Here is a 22,897-nt window from a genome sequence, read left to right as displayed (position 1 = left end):
GTTGTTCGTTGTTGATGTTGGTGGTTAGTGTTAGCTATGGTGGGAGATTTAAGGGGAAAGTAGAGTAGAGGAGAGATAGAGAAGAAGAACGAGAGAGAAGGAGCAGGAGAACGAGATCGAAAGAAGAAAGAGAACGAGCAGGAGATTCAGAGAGAGGAGTAAGAACGAAAGAGAAGGAGAGGAGAGAGGAGAGAGAAGAGGAAAGAGAAGGAGACAAAGGGAAAGAAGAGGCGGAAATACAACATGGGTTAGGGTTTCTAGGGGTTTATGTTTTTTTTTAAAAAAAAAAATTTATTCCGACGGAAAATTCCGTCAGAAATTTTCGACGGACTAAAAATCCGTCGGAAAGCACATATATTTCGACGAATTTTTATTCCATCGGAAATTTCCGACGGATTTGTAGATTTCGTCGGAAATATCCGACTGAATTAAAATCCGTCGGAAAATTCGATTTTTCCGACGGAATATTTGGTCCGTCGGAAGTAGTCCGTCGCTATTTCCCTGTTTTCTAGTAGTGCTCGGAATATGTCAAGCCATAACTTGCATTGATAAACAATACTTTCACATTTACACAACTCTATGCACAAGGTCGGAGGGTCTTTAAAGCTTGTAATGTAAGGCTAGGGTAAGAGGGTAGGATAAATTTGGGAATATGTGAGAGAAAAGTTATGCCAAAAGGGAGCCAAATCCTAATAAACCCATGATAAAAAATAATGATCATACACTTCTCCAACATACCCAGCTCTAACAATAATCCACCAAATATACTCTAAACAATATAAACAATCCCAACTCTTACAATATTCACTCATAAAAATATGATAATAATGAACTAGAGTGAATAAACAAACTTTGAACTCATAACTTGAAATATTTACATTGAAACTCAACTCTTTTTTTCTTTCTTTTCTTTTGATTAACATTCACTTAGATAATTTGAACAGCAAACACTTTTTTCTTTTGCTCTTTTTTTCCTTTTTTTTCATTAGAAGTTCTCTTTTTTTTTTTTTTTTTTTTTTTTAATTTTATTTTCTCACTTTTTTTTTGGAACTTCTTTTTTTCATCACACTTTTACTTTTCTCAAATTTATACACTTTTAAACTCATCAAAACAGAAACATGATCAAGAACAAAATACTTCTCAAAACCCACCCAAATTGTGCAAATAATGTGCACACTACAAACTCCCTCACCTCACTCACTAATAGCTCCCCCAAGCCAAGCCTGGGACTAGTAACCAATGGGGCAAACACGGCTTGTAATGTGGCTAAAAACAATAAAATGGCACAAGCAACAACATGGGTAGCAAGAAGGGAACAAATATATCTAAATAAATCTGAAGGCTACCTAAAAGAACAAATGCCTTCGTCCTCCACATGTGCATAATAGTGAGTCTTGAAACACTACTCATAGTTGCAAACCAATACTCAAATTCATTGACATACCAGGAACTAATCACACATTCCTAACCAAATCAACTAGTCAAGCACTATATTCACAAGTAGTTGGACAAAATTGACGCATGTTCAGGAATCCAAGCAATCAAACTTCAAATCATGACCAACAAATCCACAATATTCATCATCAAATACCAAGAATCAAAACAATTTTTCTCAAGTAAGGGGCACAGGGAAGCATGATTTACAATTCATTGGAACGTATTTTTGGATTTTTTTAATTTTTTTAATTTTTTTGTGTTTTTCATATAAGGAAAGCAATAAAACTAAACTAAAAAGCAAGTAAAAATTACACTAGAAAGCAAGTAAATAAAGTGAAAGGAAAGAGAGTTACCAAGCGAAAGATTACCCCCCCAAGCCAAATCAAGCAATGCCCTCATTGTCTTGGGAGTGTAACCTACTCCTCATCCTCATCCATCCTCGAATATCCGCCACCACCATGGCTAGGACCGGCCCCTCCATGGCTCGAACCACCACCTCCATAGCCCGAACCACCTGCAAAATAGTTAAGTTCTACATTCCCCCCAAGCCCACCAAAAGGAGCATCGGTCCCATATCCATGGACCGATGAATAGTCCACGTAGGAACCGTAGGCACTTGGATCCGTGTATCCCCCTTGGGAATATTAAAACCAATCGGGGACAAGTGATTCGGGGGGAATAGCCCCCCGACGGGCATAGTCATCATACATGGGGTACAAACCCCGCCCTAAGTTCCTCTCCACAACCCCAACCCTAGCATCTAGGGCTCCTACCCAAGTGTCCAAGTTCCTAACCAAACCCTCCATCCTCCCTTGCCCACTCTCTATCCTATCCAATTGGCTCATAAAAGTCGAAAAGTCATATGGGGCGTTAGGGTCGATGTTGTAGTTGGTTGAGGAAGTGGGAATGTCATGTGTGTAGTGTTGGGGTGATGGTTGGTGGAATTGTTGTGGTGGTGAGGGAGGTGCTTGGTGATGTTCTTGGGCCTCTCCTTGGTCTCCTAGTTCGAAGGTGTAAGAAGGAAGGCCCTTCTCAAACTTCGTCAAAGTCGGGTTAGGTAGGATGAAAGCATTGTCTCTTCTACCCGACTCCCTATGAATCACCCACCAAGTCTCACCCCCTATCACGTTAATCCAATTAAGGCCTCCTAAGTAGGGTGCGTCCATTAGGGTTGGTCCGGCTACCTTACCATCACCGTCAGGGGCTAAACTAAGGTATTTGACCGCTATGTGAGTTATTAACCCACCTAAGGAAATTGGGACCCTAGACCTACCCGACTCGGCCGCATTGGCCACCCTTTGGAAGTGTTGGGCCATTCTATGAACTATGTTAAGCTTATCACTCATAGGAATCATGTATGACCCTAATAGCGTTCATGCCTCCCAAAAATAGTAAGGCCAACAAACCGTTGCCAAAGCTTTGGCACGGGATGTTGAATCCAAGTGCCCTTGGCATGTTGGAGGTTCAAGTTGGGGTTCCCGGTGAGGGCTTGGTAGACAAACGTAATGTTGTCTTGGGGTGGTTCAATCGGTCTATCGGATTTCAAGTCAGACAATTTTCCAAAATCCTTTAAAGACAATCTAATATCATTATTAAGCAATCGAAATTGAACATGAGAAATTAAAGCATTTGATTTTATGACATTAAAGCTAGAAATGAATTCTAAAATCAAATAATCATAAGTATCATAATGTAATTTGAACAAACCACTCATGCCAATTCCTTTGAATAATTTTTCAACATGTTTATCAATTCCTAGTCTAGAAAGTGTAGGGTAATGAATGAAACGAGTAGGAATTACCTGCCGTGACGTGAGGTTGAGCATTCTTTGTCGTTGCTCTTGGGTGGTGATGACCACCCTCTCCCACCCCGGAATTTGCAATTCCGGGTCAATGTTGGGCACTTGCTGCCTCGATCCTTCACCCCTTCCGGTTCTAGACCTCTTGAATCACTACAAGAATCAGGTCGAATTCCGACGGATTAGTTCCGACGGACAGGTAATTCCGTCGCAAAAGCCGAAATTTCCGACGGATTTATATTTCGTCGGATATTTCCGACGAATTAAAAATTTCCATCGCAAATCCGTCGGAAATTCGCGACGGAATCATAATCCGTCGGAATATATGCCCTTTCCGACGGATTTTTCCGTCGGAAACGAAAATTTCCGACGGAATAAAAATCCGTCGGAAAATACTTTAAAAAAAAAAACAAAAAACACATTTAATGAAGAAACCCTAAAGCAGCTCCTCCTACCCCTTTTTCTCTTTCCGCCTCTCACTTTCCCCTTTCTCTTTCTCTCACCTTCCCCTTTCTCTCTCTTCTCTTCTTACCTTTCCTCTTCCTTATCTCCTCTTCCTTCTCTCGCGCTTTCCCCTCTTTCTTCCCACCACCGCGACTGCAACAACCACCACCAACATCAACCTCACACAACAACCTCTTCTCTCTGTTCTCTGATCTCTCCTCTCGTTCCCTGTACTTCCCCCCTTTCGACCACACCACACCACGGCGGCATCAACAACAACACCACCGTCATCAACAACACACCAACGACATCAACATCAACTAACCACCGACATCAACAACAACAAAGGTTAACTACTTGAAAGGTTTTTTAAGCCAAATTCGGCCATGAAAAGCCTAGATCTAGACTTTTCATGGACGAATTTGGCCTTATTAAACCGTTTCCGTGGTGAAATTCGAAGCATATTTCAATTGAAGGTATGTTTTATGTTTTAATTTATGATTTTTTTTTTCGATTATTTTTTTTTTACATATGGATTTCGGTGGTGGTGGTGGTTTGTAGTGGCTGTGAGATCTGGGCTTAGGTGGGGTCGGGTTCGGTCGGGTCTGGGTTAGGGTGTTTAGGTGGGTGGATCTGGGTATGGGTGAGGATGGGGTTTTGATTAGTGTTGTGGATAGGTTAGGGTGGTTGTGGTGGTTCGTTGGTGGTTTTATGTTTTAATTTTAAAGTTTTTTTTTTAAAATTTGGTGGTTCTGGTGGCTCGTTGGTGGTTTTAGGGTCAGTTTAAGGGTGGGTCGAGGGAGGTGGTGGTGGGTGCCGCTAAGGTTTAGGGTTAGGGTTTGGGTGGTGAGAGAAGGTTCGTTTAGTTAGGTCGGGTCTGGGTTAGGGGTTTGGGTCTGGGTTAGGTTTGGTTTTGTGGTGTGGGTTAATTTAGTGATTTAGTGGGTGGCGGTGGTGGTGGTCTGTAGTGGGGGTGGTGGAAATGGGTTAGGGTTAGGGTTTGAGAAGGTTGGTTTGGTTGGGGTTGACAGGCCTTTTTGGGTGGTTGGAGGTGGTGATATGCCGTGCCGGTGGTGGCACGGCGGATTTTTTTTAATTCCCGAAAATAGTTTCCGACGGAATTTCCGTCGGAAATTTCCGACAGAATTTCCAATTTCGTCGGAAATTTCTGACGGAATTCGCAGGTACCAGAAATTGTGTTTCGACGGAAAATTCCGTCGGAATAGTGTTTCCGACGGAATTTTCGCCGGAAAAGGTGGTATTTCCTACGAAGAAATTTCCGACAACCTTTTCCGACGGAATTCCATCGGAAACACCTTTTCCGACGGATTTCAAGGTGTTTTCGACGGAAAAATTCCGTCGGAAATGGGCCTTTTCTAGTAGTGAATGCCATTTTCTTTGTAAATTAGTAGGAATTGAAGCTTTCAATCTCTTAGGGTTTGAGTGAAAATTGAGAGAAAGTGATGAAAATTTAGTGTAGATTGTAGAGGAAGATGAGAGGAGTTAGAATATGTAAGAATTTTTGAGTTTTGATGGAAGAATTGGAGGAGATCTTGAATTGAAGTGTAGGTTGAAGGTTTGAAAATGGAGGTTTTAGAGAGAGAAAGTGAGATGAAGAAGATGAAATAAGAAGAAAGTGAGGAAAGAAAGAAAAGAAAAGAAAATAAAGGGGGGGGGGGACGGCCAAATGGCGCGCCCGATCGGACAAGGCACGCCCGATCAGGCGAATTTCCAAATTTCCAAAATCTCAATTGCGCGCCCGAGCACTATCATATACTGACAATCTTGGTCTTGTCATGCCACTTCTTGGTCTTCTCCTTGTAGATCCGAGCACTATCATATACCGACAATCTAAACTCATCCAACTCATTGAGTTGAAGAAGTCACTTCTGACCCGCGGCCTTAGAATCCATATTAAGCTCTTTGATTGTCCAAAAAGCTTTGTACTCCAACTCTACGGGAAGATGACATGCCTTACCATAAACTAGTCTATAAGGTGAAGTACCAATCGGTGTCTTAAATGCTGTTCGGTATGCCCAAAGTGTGTCATCAAGCTTCATACTCCAATCCTTCCTTGACTTGGCTACTACCTTCTCTAAGATCGCCTTGATTTCCCTATTAGAGACCTCAACTTGTCCACTAGTTTGGGGATGGTAACTAAGCCCGGTTCTATGATACACACCATACTTCCTAAGTAGGTTATCCAATTGTCTTTCATGGAAGTGGGTACCCCCATCACTAATAATAGCCCGTGGAACACCAAACCTGGAAAATATGACCTTCTTAAATAGCTTAATGACTACCTTAGAATCGTTTATTGGTGAAGCTATGGCTTCTACCCATTTGGACACATAATCTACGGCTACAAGTATGTAACAATTCCCATTGGAAGATGGGAACGGCCCAATATAATCGATACCCCAAAAATCAAATATTTCAACTTCGAGAATCCCAGTTTAGGGCATCTCATGCCTCCGCGAAATGTTGCCAGTCCTCTAGCAAGAGTCACAAGCCTGCACAAAAGTGTTAGCATCTTTAAACATGGTAGGCCAAAAGAAGCCTGACTCATTAATCTTAGCCACCGTTTTAGTAGGGCCATGATGTCCACCATAGGGTGAAGTATGACAACTGGTAAGGACGCCGTGAACCTCCCATTCGGGAACAAACCTGCGAAATAATCCGTCTACACACTCACGAAACAAAAAAGGATCATCCCAAAAGTAACGTTTAACATCCGAAAGGAATTTCTTTTTCTGTTGGTAGGACAAGTCAGGAGGTAGAGTACCACCCACTAAATAATTAGCAAAATCCGCATACCAAGGGTGATGCTCTACAACTGCATACAGGTTGTCATCAGGGAATGAATCATCTATAAGAAGAGAATCCTTACCCTCATCATACCTGATTCGTGACAAGTGGTCTGCCACTACGTTCTCTGCTCCCTTTTTATCCTTTATCTCAATATTGAAATCTTGGAGCAAAAGAACCCACCGGAGTAGCCTTGGATTGGATTCCGCCTTAGCTATTAGGAATTTCAAAACTGCATGGTCAGTAAAAACAATGACTTTAGAACCAACAAGATATGATCTAAATTTTTCTAAAGCATATATAACAGCAAGAAACTCCTTTTCCGTGGTGGCATAATTGACTTAGGCCTCATCCAAAGTTTTGCTTACATAATAAATAGCATGCAAAACTTTGTCCTTCCTTTGTCCAAGCACGGCTCCTAGAGCAAAGTCACTTGCATCACACATGATTTCGAATGGAAGATTCCAATCGGGTGCACATATGATGGGTGCCGATATCAAAGCCTGCTTAATCCTGTCAAAAGCCTCAAGATACTCGTCAGTAAAAATAAAAGGGGCATCCTTGAGTAAAAGCTGAGTCAGTGGTTTAACAATTTTAGAGAAATCTTTAATAAAACGGCAATAAAACCCCGCATGACCCAAGAAACTCCTAACTCCCTTAACATTAACTGGGGGAGGCAACTGCTCAATCACTGAAATCTTAGCCTTATCTACCTGTATACCCTTATCAGATACAATGTGACCAAGAACTACTCCCTCTGTCACCATAAAGTGACATTTCTCCCAATTTAAAACCAAGTTGCATTCTTCACATCTTTTCAAAATTTTAGCAAGGTTAATAAGCATGCATCAAATGAAGAACCATAAACACTAAAATCATCCATAAAGACTTCCATGATAGACTCTATGAAATCAGAAAATATGCTCATCATGCAACGTTGAAAAGTAGCAGGTGCATTACATAAACCAAAAGACATTCTACAATATGCAAAAGTGCCATAGGGGCATGTAAATGTAGTCTTTTCCTGATCGTCAGGGTGGATCGGGATTTGGAAAATCCCGAATACCCATCCAAATAGCAAAAGAACTTATGATTTGCTAACCTCTCAAGCATTTGATCAATAAAGGGGATAGGGAAGTGTTCCTTTTTAGTGGCGATATTTAATCTACGATAATCAATGCACATACGCCACCTTGTAACAGTTCTAGTGGGAATTAATTCATTTTTATCATTTTTAACAACAGTCATCCCACCCTTCTTAGGAACCACCTGTACAGGACTTACCCATTTGGAGTCAGAAATAGGATATATAATACCTGCATCAAGTAATTTCATAACCTCTTTCTTAACTATCTCTTGCATATTGGGATTCAACCTCCTCTGGGGTTGAATACAAGGTTTGTAGTTGTCCTCTAATTGTATCCTGTGCATACAAAAATCAGGGCTTATACCCTTGAGATCATCAATACTGTACCCTATTGACCTTTTGTGGGTTCTTAGAACCTCTAGAAGTTGGGAAGTTTGTGGGTCATCAAGTGCAGTACTAATGATCACAGGGTACAATTCCTGCTCATCAAGAAAAACATATTTTAAATGAGAAGGGAGAGGTTTTAGTTCAGGTTTCTTCACCTCTGCAGGTTTTGATTCCTGAACCAAATTTACTACCTTCACACAATCATTAACGTCGAATTCCTTGGTGGCAAGAGCTCTTTCTATGTCATCCACTTCCTTGCTCCATATGCTCATGTCACCTGCAGACAAATTTCCACAAAGAATTTCCTCCAAGGGGTCCCTTGCAAGAACTTGTGGTAAGCTTTCCTCACAAATATCATACATTATATCAAGTACATCAATTGAATAACAATTTTCATCAAGCATAGGATCTTTTAAAACTTTCCCTAAGTTAAATGTGATATTATCATCGCCAACAAAAAGGGTTAGTTTACCATTTTTCACATCAATAATGGCTCCTGCAGTATGGAGAAAAGGCCTACCTAGTATAATGGGGATTTGTGTATCCTCAGCCATGTCTAAAACAACAAAATCAACAGGGATAAAAAATTTACCAACTCTAACAGGTACATCCTCTAAAATACCTAAGGGGTATTTAACAGAACGATCTGCCATTTGCAAAGTTATATTAGTAACTTTTAAATCACCCATATTTAATTTAGAACATACAGACGATGGCATGACACTAACAGAAGCACCTAGATCACATAATGCTTTATCAATGAAGACATTTCCAATATAACAAGGGATAGAAAAACTACCAAGATCCTTTAATTTAGGGGGGGATTTATTCTGTAATAATGCACTACATTCCTCAGTGAATGCTACAGTTTCTACTTCATTAAAGGCCCTTTTCCTAGTCAAAATATCTTTCATGAATTTAGCATATGCAGGAACTTGAGTAATAAGTTCTGTGAAAGGAACTGTTACCTGCAAATTTTTCACTACCTCCAAAAACTTACCAAACTGCTTATCCAACTTAGTCTTCAAGTGACGGTTGGGGAATGGTAGCTTAATAACTGGTGGTGCTTCCCTACTCTTCTCCTGGGGTGCATCCTTCCCTGAGGTTGTACCCTACAATACATTATCAGAATTATTAGTGTTATCCTGGAGCCCTGCAGGGACATTTGGTACAATGGAATCAGGATTAGCAATATCAATTAAATCAGGTTCATCCTCTTTGGGCATTGGGGGCCCATCGTAGTGTGAACCACTCCTTAGGGTAATTGCATTCGCATGTTCCGTAGGTTGAATTCCCTGCGCTGGTAGGGCTCGCTGTTGGCGAGCTTGTAGGGTAGAGGAAAATTGGGCAATTTGGGTGTCCATGACTTTATTATGGGCTATAATAGAATCAATTTGTTGGTCTCTACTCTCCATATGCTTTTGCATACTGGTCAGCATTGCTCTAATTTCTGATAAAGCAGGGTAAGAAGATGTAGAGGGGTTTGTGCTGGGGCATTCTGGTTAGCATGAGGGTGATAATATTTATGTTGTGGAGGTGGTGCTTGTTGTGGTTGTTGTAGAGGTGGAGGGTTTTGAACATTAGTGCTACGGTAGGATAAGTAGGGATGGTTCCGGTAGCCAGGATTGTAGGTGTTAGAGTATGGGTTATTTTGCTTGTAGGTTTGGTTAGCATTAACTTGCTCCATTGAACTCCTGCAATCTTGTTCATAATGACCTACACTTCCACAATTTTCACAGAAAGCATCGTTAGCATTGTTAGTAACAGCAGAAACATTAGCAACAGAATTAGGAAATAGTAGTACTAAGGTTATCTAATTTCTGGCAAATAGATGTGAGCTGGGCTTGCATAAGGGTTACTGAATCAACATGGTGCTTGCCCTTATTTGCATAGCCTCTAGTATTCCCGTATTGGGAATTATGTATCGCCATATCTTCGATAACCTGACCTGCATCATCAACATTAAGATTCATAAATCTACCGCAAGCTGCGGAGTCTAAAATTGTCCTAGATGCATTCCCTAATCCATTGTAAAAGGCTTGAATCAACTGCCACTTTGCCAAGTTATGGTGGGGACACTCCCTCTGCAGATCCTTGAACCTCTCCCAAGCCTCATATAATGATTCATCTGGCTCTTGGGCAAAGTTCTGAATGGCGCTTCTCAGTAAAGTTGTTTTCTCTGTAGGGTAATATTTGTTATAGAAATTCAAAGCAAGAGTCTCCCAGTTAGTAATACCAAGTGCAGTTCTATTCAAACCATTAAACCACAATTTAGCTTTTCCAAGTAAAGAAAAGGGAAAAAGAATCTCCCTGATTTGGTCCTGCGTTACCCCATTCTACCTAATAGTGTTGCAGTATTGACAGAAATCTGCAATGTGAAGATTAGGATCTTCACCCTTAGCTCCACTGAACTGCTTTCTTTCTATCATCGTTATAAACTGGGGCTTAATGTCGAACTGGACTCCCTCGAGATCAGGTGTAGGAGAAAGATGTGGAAAATCCGTCAGGGACGGCTGCGAATAATCGCTAAGCTTGCGAGGTGGAGGTGGAGGTGGTGTAGCCATCTCTAATTCTGAATCGGATGAGTCCTCCGAATCACTAGAATTAGATAGTGGATTTCCAGGAATATCGTTACTCCCAGAACCTGCTAGGATCTGCCTATAAAAATTCTTCTGTCTATGGAAAGAGCGCTCGATCTCAGGATCGAATGGAATGTAACCTGATCTGGAACACCTGGGCATAAACAAAGAACTAAAAAGACAGATATTAGAACTACCTCAAAGAACTAATTTCCTTTGAGGCAAAAGAAAAATAATCTAGACTACAAAAACAATTAGAAATAAAAATAAAACCGTTTCCCCGGCAACGGCGGCGCCAAATTTTGACAGGCTAAAGTCGTGTCACCTAATGAAAAGTATTACCTAAATCCTCTAACTAAAGTAGATAGGGAAGTAGGGTCGAATCCATAGGGAAACTGGTGTCTCTACTCCTAATTAATTAACATAATCTAAATTATTAAAGTAACCAAATTGTTGTTTTTAATATGAATCTATACTACGAATATTAAGTTTACGGAGAAAATCGATAATAAGAAGGCCTAGGGTCTCAGGTTCACCAATAATTAATATTCCGGGATAAAACATAACAATCAATTAATCAACATTGCACAAATAACATGATTAACAGGCTCTCGCAATTTATTAACCAACATACATCTAACAGGCTCTCGCAATTTACTAGATCTAAGTTCCTATTGAAAATAGCCTTTAATATTAAATTAACATCCGCTCGATTCATCAATTCAATATTGCTAAACATTCACAATCAAATTACATCTGCTCGATTCATAATCTAATTGCAAAGAATTAAAACAATTCAATAAGAAATTATCATGCAATATCAATAATCAATAATAACAAATTATCCCTTCATATTAATTATGGATCCCCATAAACCCTAGAATTAAACTACTCGAACATAATTAAATCTAAAGCATGCAAAGTAATAAAATTAGTCAAAAGGAATTGGAAGGAAGAAATTACTGAAATTATTTAAAATAGAAATCGTACCAAGACGGCGGAATTACAAAGTAGTCAAGAACAAGGGAAAGTAGAGAGAAAAGTCTAGAGAGAGAAAATATTAAGTAGAGAGAGAAAGTAAAAGGGAAAGAGTAACCAAAATAATTATCCTAAAAATGTACTTAAACAAAAATCTAACAACTCCTAATTAGAAACTAAGTGTTTCGTCAAACTCAGCTCCCTGGAAACACGCGCCCGATCGAGCTAAGGGCTGCCCGATTGGGCACGCCTTTTTGCTCGCATTCCCTCGCAGCAGCGTCGCCCGATCGTGCTAGGGCTCGCACGATCGGGCGCGCCTGGCACGCACCATGCCACTTGCTGCTAGCTTGCCTGATCGGGACTATGCTTGCCCGATCGGGCCCTTGTGGTTCCTCGAGGCTTGGACTTTGATCGGGCTCAACTCCTCGGCCTAATCCGGATCTCCTCTTCAGGTCTTGAATACTCGGTCCAAACCTCGGTATTCCAAATACCGAGCCCTTAATCACCGGCTCGATGATTCTAGCCGGCCTTGGGCTTCAACAATGGTCGTGCTCCTCCAATGCTCGTAGTTGCTTTATAAAATCTCGGGAAAATGCTCCAAAGGTGCAATTCCCTAAAAAACTCAACCAAAACTACGAAAACACTAGAAAACACATATTAGTAATAAAAGTGGCTCCAAAGAGCCAAAAACACTACTAATTATGACCAAGGGACGGGTGTAAAATACTATATAAAATAGACATATCAATGTCCATGTTGCAGTGTGCCGTAATGGAATTGGATTCACGGATCCCAGTTTATAGATTTAAATCACTTATTGATTTTTGTGGTAAAATTGTGGCAACCTTTATACCTGATGGTGATAGTGATTTAAGCAATGTTGAGCAGGTTTGGATATCTGTAGTTGTTTAATAGGTCATTTCCTTTATTTCTTATGCGTTTGAATTCCTGTAGTTGTTTCACTAATAGTATGTTGCTCATCAGATATTTATCCCCGTTCTAGATGATTCAATAAATCATTGGTTCCTATTGGTTTACTATGTACTGTTAAAAACGGTGTATATAGTGGATTCGTTGGGAGTCACGCACGATAGACATTGCCTGGCAATTGATGTGGTAACTTCTTGATTTTTAAATTGTCGTTTGCAGTATATTACTTTTTTTTTTGAAACAATTTGCAGTATATATATTACTCATTGATAGCATATGGTAACTATTTGCTTTAAAATATGTAAATTACATACTTTTTGGTTAACATTTTTTTTAAAATCAATGAACAGATTGAATATGCTATAACAGATTGTAAAAGAGGTAAATTGGCTCAGTTTTTCAAGAATCTTAAAAAATCGAAAATTACATATACAATTTGATTTAGGTAAAAATACCCTGGCCAGTTGGCCCAATCAGAGTCCGCCACGTGTCACTGGAAGGGGTGCCACTTTAGGCCTCCCAGGGCACGACACGTAGCAGGCAGATTAAGGACCCTGGGATTGGTTGCTTTCAGGCCCAAATACCAAGGCCCTGCAAAAGCTGCGTGTCCTTCCCTAGGGCACGAAACCCTAGGGAGAGCACACTTTTTTAGGAACCTATAAATAGGGGACATTCCCCTCATTTATGGGAAGACGATATTCTTTACGAGCACACTTTTCTAGGAAAATTCAGTGATCGAATGCCAATCATTGTCTGAACTGTCACTCTCAGGAGAACAGTACACCCGAGCTCGGAATCCGAGCAGATAACCTTTTCATTCCGCACGTTTACTCTTCGGACCTTTACTAACTTAGGCTTTGGAGGCGGACCACCGACCATTCGGTGCTCCGTTGTTTTGCAGGTACAGGCACCCAAGTTCAGCATCCAGTCTTAGTGTTGTAACTCTCCCGAGGGACACAAAAAACCCCGAAACATTTGGCGCCGTCTGTGGAGAGAGTACCTCTAAGATGGCCTCTTTGGAAACTGTACCAACTCCTAAAACCAATCGGCCTTCGGAAACCAATCGGCCTCCGGAGACCAGACAGCCACAAGAGACCAATCGGTCCCTGGAAGAAGTGTTGGTCCAAACGGACCATGACTCAGGTGACGACGGTGACGTCGAAACCTATACTGCCCGAGATGGGTCTCTCATCTCCAAACGCATCCGCAGCAAGGAAAAGCGGGATCGCCCTCATTCTCAAAATGCTCCGAGCAAATCAGCCGGACATTCGAAGAAGCCAGTTGATCCTACCCAGGCAGCAGGATCAGCCTCAGTAACCAGAGACGAGCTCATGAAGCTTGTGAGCAGTCTCAGAGGTGAGATTAAACAACTCACCGACAAGATGTCGGCTACTCCTAGAAAGGAGCAGTCGACCAAGAAATCAGCCCAGGTGGGCAAGCACAAATCGGTCAGGGACCGACAGCCGACTCCTCATCCTGCCCCTAAGGAGAAGGCTCGGCCTCAGTTTGACCTTACCAGACTCCGTTTCCCAGAAACGGGTACAAGAAAAGCCATTCGACATGTTCAGCCGGATGGTAGCAAGAAAACATTCTCTGACGCTCGACATTACATCGAGCGGAAGAGGAATGAGCTTTCAGAGTCGGCTTCAACATCGACTTATCATGATAGCTTCCAGACTACCTCTCTAAGGTATTCACAATCTGCGCATGAGACCCCAGCAAGCAGCCCTCGGGTTCAAGTTGGGCCTCATGTAATCCAGTCGGCTCAGCACATGGCTCAGCCATTGTACCAGTCGGCTACCCAATCTTATATTCAACCTTCCTTCTTTGGAGGGTAGGCGGAATGCGGCTATCATCCCATGGACTGGCAGCTTAGGCTGCAACACCTTAGAGATCAACCATCTACCTTCTCCAAGGAAATAACCGAAGCCGAACAGCCGGCCAAGGTTAAAAATGTGTTGGTTGGGACCTATGATGGGACCACCAACCTTGAAGACCACCTGCTAGCATACACCTACCTCATGTAATTACAAGGGTTGGATGATTCCACATGGTGTCGTTGTTTTCCAGCCACCCTGAAGGACATAGCCCAGCTGTGGTTCGGCAATCTGCCGGCTGGTTGCATCAATAGCTTCAAGACGCTTGCGTTCTTGTTCGCTTCAAAGTTCTCAATGAACATCCCTGCCAAAAAGACAAGCCTTAATCTTGGCAATGTACAGTAGGGAGATAGAGAAGGCTTGCGTTCCTATGTCAGGCGGTTCAATCTGGTGAGAATCCAGATCCATGGGCTGTCTGATGAGGTCGCCTTCACACACTTCTTCAAGGGTCTGAAGGACGGTTCTACTTTCAAGTACGAACTTGTCCGCAAAAAAATTTTCACCTTGCAGGGGGCACTGCGAGAGGCAGAAGCCTATATACAGGCGACCGAGCTCTGCTCCTCCAGCAAGCAGTCGGACTCTAAAAGGTCTGACCGACAGAAAGAGAGTCGGCCTTCTCAGCCGGCTCCTAAGCTAGAAGAGAGAAAAAAGAAAAAACAAATCTAGGCTGTTGATAACTCCGATCAGCCGGCCTAGAAAAAGAAGAAAGAGTGGAAACCGTACATCCCAAGGTACGAGCTCCACAAGGACTGCTGCTCCATCCTTTTGGAAATAAAGGATCGGCTAACTCTTGAGAAGCCGACTCCAATGAGGGGTTCCGTTGAGAATCGGAACAAAAATAAACACTGCCATTTCCATGAGGATGTCGGCCATGACACCAACGACTATTTCAGCCTCAAACGAGAGCTTGACCGTCTGGCCGACAAAGGATAGCTGAAGTTCTATGTGAAGTCCAAAGTGACTTCAAAAGCAAATCCGGGGCAGTCCAAAAAGAAGACTCCCCAGCCTATTGTTAGTATCAAAACTGATGAAGATCCGGTATATACAATAGCAGGCGGATTCGCCGGGGGTGGCCCGACCATTCGGGGAACCAAGGATCTTCTGAAAAAGATGATCCATTTTATTGAAGAGGGAGAGGCGGCAAGCACATCCGCCTTCCCCGAAGTCATCATCACCAAAAAGGATAGAAGCAAAGTCCGTCGGCCGCATGATGACCCTGTGGTCACTGAATGCAAAGTGGCCAACCAACTGGTTGGTCGAAATCTGATGGACACAGGCAACTCCTCTGACCTCATCATCCTCAAATGCTTGTCCAATCTCAAGTACAAGCTGGATAGCATGATGGAGGTCTCCCACACCCTTGTAGGGTTTGGGGGAGAACTTGTGCACCCAGTCGGACGGATAGACCTGCCCGTCCGCCTGGGAAAGAAGGGAAACGGTCGTCATATGACCATCCGTTTCATCGTGGTTGAAGAGCTCACCGCTTACAACCTCAGCATTGGCCGACCCACTCTGAACGAGTGCAAGGCCGTCATAATTCCTGCCCTCATGCTTGTCAAGTATGAAAGGGATGATGGCACAGTCGGTTCCCTTAACGGGGACCAAAACACGGCTTGAGAGTGTTATCTCTCGGACGTCAAGCCCGCGGCCGTAGCAACCGTCCGGGGCAAACAAACAATCGACCTTGATGATATTAAGGAAGATCAGGAAGCCCCACCAGCCGAGAAAAAGAGAAAGATTGATCAGCTGGTGGTGGTCAAAAAAGAAAAGCAATAGCAATCACTAACCGGGGAACGGTCAGACGACCTCCGTCCCCAGCCGACTGGTGACCACATTGATATCCCTCTGGACGACACTCGGCCAGAGTGGACTTTTAAGGTGGGGACGGTCTGCACCAGCTTTTGAAAGAATTCAAAGACATCTTTCCCTTTGAAGTGGAATAGATGCCTGGCATCAGCCCGGATCTCACTGTCCACAAACTCGCCGTGGATCCGAAAAAGAAGCCCATTTGGCAAAAGAAAAGAAATCACGGCAAGGAAAGAAGTCAGGCGACAGCAGCCGAAGTTAAAAAGCTGCTGGACGCCAAGTTCATTCGGCCATGCAATTTCCCCGAGTGGGTGGCTAACGTTGTGTTAGTAAAAAAGCCGAATGGAACTTAGCGGATGTGTGTTGACTACACCGACCAGAACAGAGCATGTCCGAAGGATAGTTATCCATTGCCAAAGATCGACAGTCTGGTCAATTCAACAACCGGACATGCCCTGATGAGTTTTATGGACTTCTATTCAGGCTTTCATCAGATCCCCCTGTGGAAAAAAGATCAAGAAAAAACGGCATTCGTCACTGATCAGGGGTTGTTCTGTTATACTGTAATGCCGTTTGGTTTGAAGAATACACCTGCTACTTTCCAACGAATGATTAATACGGTCTTCATTAATCAAATTGGGAGGAATGTAGAAGCATACGTTGATGACATGATAGTCAAATCCAAGCAACAAGCGGATCACCTTGCTGAACTCCGAGAAACATTCGCCACACTCAGGCGGCACAAGGTCATGCTAAATCCAAAAAAGTGTGTCTTTGGTGTTGATTCTGGGAAGTTTCTCGGATTCCTGATTGACCAAAGGGGAATAGAGGCCAACCCTGAGAAGATACAGGCGGTCATCGACATGTAGTCGCCCCGTACTGTGAAAGAAGTACAAAAGCTAACAGGTTGTCTGGCGGCCCTGGGGAGATTCCTCAGTCGGTCAGGCGACAAGTGTCTCTACTTCTTCCAGGAAATCAGGAAGAAGACCAATTTTGAATGGGGAGACGATGCAGAGGCGGCCTTTCAAAAGTTAAAAACTCATCTGCACTCTTTGTTGAGGCTTGTTAGCCCTCTGCCCAAAGAGAAGCTCTTCATGTACTTGGCCGTCTCCGATCATGCCCTCAGCGCCGTTCTCTTAGCTGAAAGAGATGGCACCCAGCTCCCGGTCTATTTCATCAGCCATGTTCTTAGGAACGCTGAGCTTCGGTACCCCATGGTTGAAAATTTTGGTCTCGCTCTTTACATGGCCATCAAGAAGTTGAAACCCTATTTCTTGGCGCATGCGGTAGTGGTCTACACTGACCAACCGATCAAGCGACCACTTACAACCTTGGAGTCTTCTGGACGAATGCTCAAATGGGCGATTGAAATGCAAGGATTGGAAATCATTTACAAACCAAGGAAAGCAATAAAGGGGCAAGCACTCACCGACTTTATTGTGGAAATGACAAGGCCGATTGCTCCGGATGATACTAGTCAGGTTTGGAAATTGTATGTGGACGGGAGCTCCACTGTGAATGGCTGTGGTGCAGGAATTATCTGTTAGTCTCCCGAAGAAGACAAATATGAGTATGCACTACGGTTCAAGTTCCAGGTCTCTAACAATGAGGCCGAGTATGAAGCCCTGCTTGCCGGCATTCGGTACTATAAGGCAGCAGGGGCAAAGAAAGTTGACGCCTGCTCTGATTCACAACTGGTCGTACTCCAAGTCAATGGGACGTACGAGGCCACTCATCCGGCCATGATTAAATACTTGCAGGCGATCAAGGTTGAAGTTGGGACACTTGAAGAATTCAATCTAAGTCAAGTGTCCAGGTCTTCAAACAATCAGGCGGATGCTTTGTCCAAGCTGGCATCATCCGCCTCTTGTGAAACCCCTCGGTCAGTCTTTTAGGAGGTCATGGAAAAAAGAAGCATATCTGAGGAAGACCCCATTGGAAATCTGGATCGAAGCTGAACCTGGATGGACAGCATCCGGGCCTATCTTGCAGACGGCACGCTCCCTGACTCACCACAGGAGGCGGCTGTTCTGGAAAAACGAGCGGCTAACTTCGAGTTGCGACACGGAGAACTCTTCAAGGCTGGTTTTTTGAAACCCCTGTTGAAGTGTGTTACCCCTGAGAAGGGTAAGGAAGTCCTCGAAAAGTTTCATTCGGGATTCTGCACTTCCCATATAGGCTGTAGATCCCTCGCTGCCAAGGCCAAGCGGCTTTACTTCTAGCCGACTCTGGAGTCGGATGCAATGGAAATGGTGAAAAAATGTGACAAGTGCCAAAAATTTGGCAAGCTCATCCATCGTCCGGCTACAGACCTGATGGCCATCCACAGCCCAATACCCTTTGCCAAACGGGGCATGGACATTCTGGGGCTATATACAGCCGCACCAGGCGGCAAGTGCTACATACTGGTGGCTGTGGATTATTTTACCAAGTGGGTAGAGGCAGAGGCGGTCAAAAACATCAAGACAAAAGATGTCATTTCCTTCATCTGGAGGAACATAATCACTCGTTTCGGGGTGCCCATGTCTATGGTTTTTTACAATGGTCTTCAATTTGAGACGCCTCAACTCAAGACTTGGCTGGGAGACCAAGGTGTCTCAAGCTTCTTTGCATCAGTCGGCCGGCCTCAAGCAAATGGCCAGGTCGAAGCCTTCAACAAGTTAATCTCAGACGGGATTAAGAAAATAATTGAACGGGCTGGTGGCCTTTGGGCGGATGAAATACCACACGTCCTCTGGTCCATCAGAACGACTGCTAAAGGGAACTGGAGATACCCCATTCCTTATGGTGTATGGCGCATAAGCTGTCCTGCCCATTGAGCATTATGAGCCGACTCTTCGAATCATGCTGTATGATGAAGAGGCGAACTGGGAGGCCATGCGACTAGCATTGGACTCACTTCCAGAGCGCAGGGGCAATGTTGTCTTGCACCATGAGATATACCGTCTGAGAATGACTCGGGTGTACAACAAAAGAGTACACAAGTGTCCTCTCAAAGTGGGGGACTTTGTGCTACGGAAAATGGAGGCAATCGGTAGGGCGAATGAGCAGCGAAAGCTAACCCCAAATTGAGACTGACATAGGTGTTGAGGGGGTTGGCCTTCGTGCGGGAGGATCGTCATTAGAGGCTGCCATGGTGGAGAGCCTTGTTGTGCAACAGATGCTAAGGCAATTGCATCCAGAAGTCTTCGATGAGACTACCATGACTGAGTTCCGAGAGAACGCGAAGTCTCATATTGACAATGCCGATGATGTTCATAACCTAGATAAAGGTATTCTTTTATTTTTGATCTTGAATTGCTCAATTGTTTTGATCAAGTAAAATTATCGTTTAATGGATTAACTCTGTTTTGATCTTGAATAACACTGATTATAAATGGAATTGTCCTTTTAATGTTCAGGTTAGTACCTATTACTTTTTTTAATAGTACGAACAACTCTCCTGTTTACTCTGTAGTTGACCTTTTATTGTTAAGGTCATTACCTTAACAAGTCTCTGTTTACCTTTGAATAACCTTTTACTGTTAAGGTCATTACCTTTGAAGTTTTTATCTAATACTAACAAGTTTCTGTTTTACTTTGGAATTGACTTGTTATTGTTAAGGTCATTACCTATTTCTTCTTTCTATAATCCAGACAACCCTTTTGTTTTATTTTGAAGTAACCTGTTATTATTAAGCTCATTACCTGCTGTTATATTTTTCTGAATAACAGTTATATCCCGGATTAGTATTGAAATTCACCTTGTGTCTTATGGAATATTACCAATTGCATTTTTTCTTTTGTATGTTCTATAAAGTACATGTTTGCATATCCTACATACACTTTTAAATTGGCGAAGATATTGGCAATAACAATGATGGAACAAGCAGTCGCAGCAAGCCTGAAGATGGGTATCAGTCTGGACGTGAAGAATTCAATGATTAAGATAATTAAAAGATATAATATGTTTAAATGACTTAATTTGTAATTACCTTTTGGATCCTTTCTTATTATGGTTTGACTTTTGCAACTTATCTAAACAACATTGAACATCCCGCATAAATATTTTGGTTTATTTTTTTATTTTTCTTACTTGAACTCGGTTTGTGTAGCTTTGCTTTTGACAGGTATTAAATACTATATATATTTTCCCTATATATATTTGCAGAGTTGTCTTATTTAAAAATTGTTTTTCTATTTAAATTGTTAATTTTATATAATTGTGCATGTGTACGTTTGTTGATTTTATTTAGGAAATCAAATATTATTATATTAAATCTATTCAAATGTCACCCATAAATCACATGCTGTCTTAAATTCTGAATAAATGATTTACAGCTGAAAAAACAAAAGTATATAATTTTTTGTTTAAATATGAAGATATTGAAATTCTAGGTATTTTATTTTACAAATTCAATAAGGGATTCAACTCAAAAAAGTCAAAAATGGCTTAAATATTTGGAAAAATTGCTCCCATTAATCTGAACTTTGCCTCGGCCGCCGAAAATAATCCCAACTTTTGTTTATTATCTATTGCACCCAACTTTGGAGGGTATTAATTTTCGCTGCACCCAACAGGTCATCTAACCTGATGTAGCAGGTTACCTAGACACGTGTCAACACGTAATAGGTCCAAAAAAACAAAAAAAAACAAAAAAAATTAAAACAAAAATAAAAAAAAAGGAAAAATACCCAGCCCCCCACCCTATCCCGGAAAACACCATACCCTCACCCCCTACCCCGCCGGAAAAACAGCTCCTTCCCCGAAAACCCTTCCCCCGCTACCGAAAACCGCCGCCCAGCCACCCCTTCCCTTCCCGATCTCGCAATTCGACCCTAAATTGGCCGATCTCAACCGCGAGTAGAAGAAATATGGTGGTGGATGCGCTTTTGAGTGGGGAAAGGAGGGGAGTAGTTCGGTGGCTGGGGTGTGTCGAAGGAGGTTTTCGGTGGCTTGGGTGGTGTTAGAAGGAGGTTTTCGGTGGCTGGGGGTGTGTTAGAGGAGGTTTTCGGTGGCTGGGGGTGTAGGAAATCGAGGACTGCAGTGGCGATGGTGGTTGCGGGGGTTGCTCGGTGCGAATCTGATGTTGTTGGAGCTGTAGGGCGAAGCTGGGGTGGTTTTCGGGGAGAGGGAAGGAAGGGTTTCGCCGGTTTTGGTGGGCAGGGGTACCGGCGACCTGGGTAGGGTTGTCGGAGGTGGGGGCACAGGTGGTGGCGGTGGTGGAATTGGGCTGGGTTTTTTCTTTTTTTTTCTTTTTTCCATTTAGGGTTTAATTAATTTTTTTACATTTTTCTTTATTTTTTTTTAATTTTCTTTACTTTAATTTTTTTTTTCTTTATTTTTCTCAACCAATTACATATTGACACATGTGCAAAAAAAAAATCACAAAGGTTTACCTGCTTTACCGGTTGCAAGTCATTTGGATGCAACGAAAATTAATACCCCCCAAAGTTGGGTGCTATAGATAATAAACAAAAGTTGGGATTATTTTCGGCGGACGAGGCAAAGTTCAGATTAATGGGAGCAATTTTTCCTAAATATTTTCAATTAAATACTGCTTTTAGTTTCAAATTTATAGAAGGGTTTTTTTAAACGGAAAATGAAAATGAAGGGTTTTTTTTTTTTGTAGAACAAATTTTATGAGGGGGATATTTAAAAAAAATAAAAATAAAATCGAACTTATGTTATGACCTATAATAGAAAAGGTTATTACCTTTATTAATACAACTAAATTCAGTTTGTTGAATTAAAAATAATAAATTATAGCTAATAAATTTTAATTTCATTTTACTAAAAAAAATTTAGGCCATAAAGAAAATACCATGAGAATTAATTATCTCATAGAACTATTTAAGTCATATGCATGATAAAATGATGAGTTTACAATTTGTTGTATAGCAGTAGTTTTTACCGTTACTATTAAAGGTTAATACATTGAAATATCATGCTACCTTATTTTCAGTCAATATATATACATATATATATATGTATATGTATATGTATATTTATATGTATATATATATATATATATATATATATATATATATATGTATATATATATATATATATATATGTATATATATGTATATATGTATATATATGTATATATGTATATATATGTATATATATATATATATATATATATATATATATATATATATATTTATATATATATATATGTATATGTATATATATATATATATATATATATATATATATATATATATATATATATATATATATATATATACATACATGTATGTATATATATATATGTATGTATGTATATATATATATATATAAAACTAGTTTCAGTATACATTATTCAAAAGAAAATGAAAGAAAAATATACGTGATCTATGTAACTAGTTAAATTGAAACGTATGTTACTGTAGGGAATATTTCAAGCATCATAACCCCAAGCTTGAACCCCACTGTGATTATTATGAAACATATGGAGTATTTATTTTCTAACAATGTATAGGTAAATTATAGTATAGTGTGAGAAAGTATATCATAATCTAATATTTTGTCACTTCCATATTATAATAATGTTAATACCAAAGTATAAAAAACATTGTTTTCCTATGTAGTGACCAAACCTAGTTTAAGTCATTACCTAATCCACAAACAAGTTCGAGAAAAGCTAATTACATAATTACATTTATCGGATCAAATAGAATGCGACCACTTCATCGTCTACAAACTTGATACTCCTTGTTCTTTGACAAAATTGCACAACTTAATTGAGTCCACATAAAACAAATTTCGAACCATTGAAAG

The 22,897-nt window shown here is 41.3% G+C and overlaps 1 protein-coding gene and 1 non-coding gene across 2 annotated transcripts in view; both read left to right on the top strand.

Annotated features, from left to right (window-relative positions):
* The window catches only part of LOC145605985 (putative glutathione S-transferase), a 31,990-nt gene that overhangs the window by 7,759 nt on the left and 1,334 nt on the right, over nucleotides 1–22,897 (top strand). The window lies entirely within an intron of this gene.
* LOC145606467 (small nucleolar RNA R71) lies at nucleotides 10,023–10,129 on the top strand. The gene has a single exon (XR_014105335.1). It is a non-coding gene; the product is annotated as a small nucleolar RNA R71 (small nucleolar RNA).

The sequence above is a fragment of the Chenopodium album genome, chromosome 22 (genome assembly GCF_948465745.1).
Source record: "Chenopodium album chromosome 22, dcCheAlbu1.1, whole genome shotgun sequence".
NCBI lineage: Eukaryota > Viridiplantae > Streptophyta > Magnoliopsida > Caryophyllales > Amaranthaceae > Chenopodium > Chenopodium album.
This window is presented reverse-complemented; position numbering and strand designations above follow the sequence as displayed.